Here is a 535-nt window from a genome sequence, read left to right as displayed (position 1 = left end):
ATAACTTTTTTCTAAAGTATTGTCTACAATTAACCAATTATGGAGGTCACTTGCTTGAAAAGATCTGCATTTTTGCAGCAATTAGGACTTTAGAAATAGCATGGGAGACTGGCGAGATAACCTTCAGTCTGGTTCTACCTGCTGTCTGGATGCCAACTGCTCTTAACGTGCTCTTTTCATACCTTTTGTTTTTAAACCAAATAGAGGACAACCTTGTATAAACTAGGACACACAGCCACTCTCTTTCTCTGACCTTCCTCCCGCAGAGCTCAGCCATGGTGATTACAGATGAAGCTTTTACTGTATCATTATTCAACCTCATTCACAAAAATTGACAAAAGTCTACAGTGATAGACTTCTACTTATAACCCCTCCAGTGTTTTCCTGCTGTTTCTTCCTGCTGTTTCTTGACATAGAAAATCCATTAAGGAGGGAAAGATAAAACAGCCACCCAGCATCTTTTGCTTGGTAGTACAAAACAATGTCCATCTGGAAGCAATTCTGTCTCCACCACATTAGAGTGAGAGTGGTTAAT

This window comes from Protobothrops mucrosquamatus, unplaced genomic scaffold, assembly GCF_001527695.2.
Source record: "Protobothrops mucrosquamatus isolate PMUCROS unplaced genomic scaffold, P.Mucros_1.0 scaffold_6, whole genome shotgun sequence".
Taxonomy (NCBI): Eukaryota; Metazoa; Chordata; class Lepidosauria; order Squamata; family Viperidae; genus Protobothrops; species Protobothrops mucrosquamatus.
Note: the sequence above shows the minus strand (reverse complement) of the source record.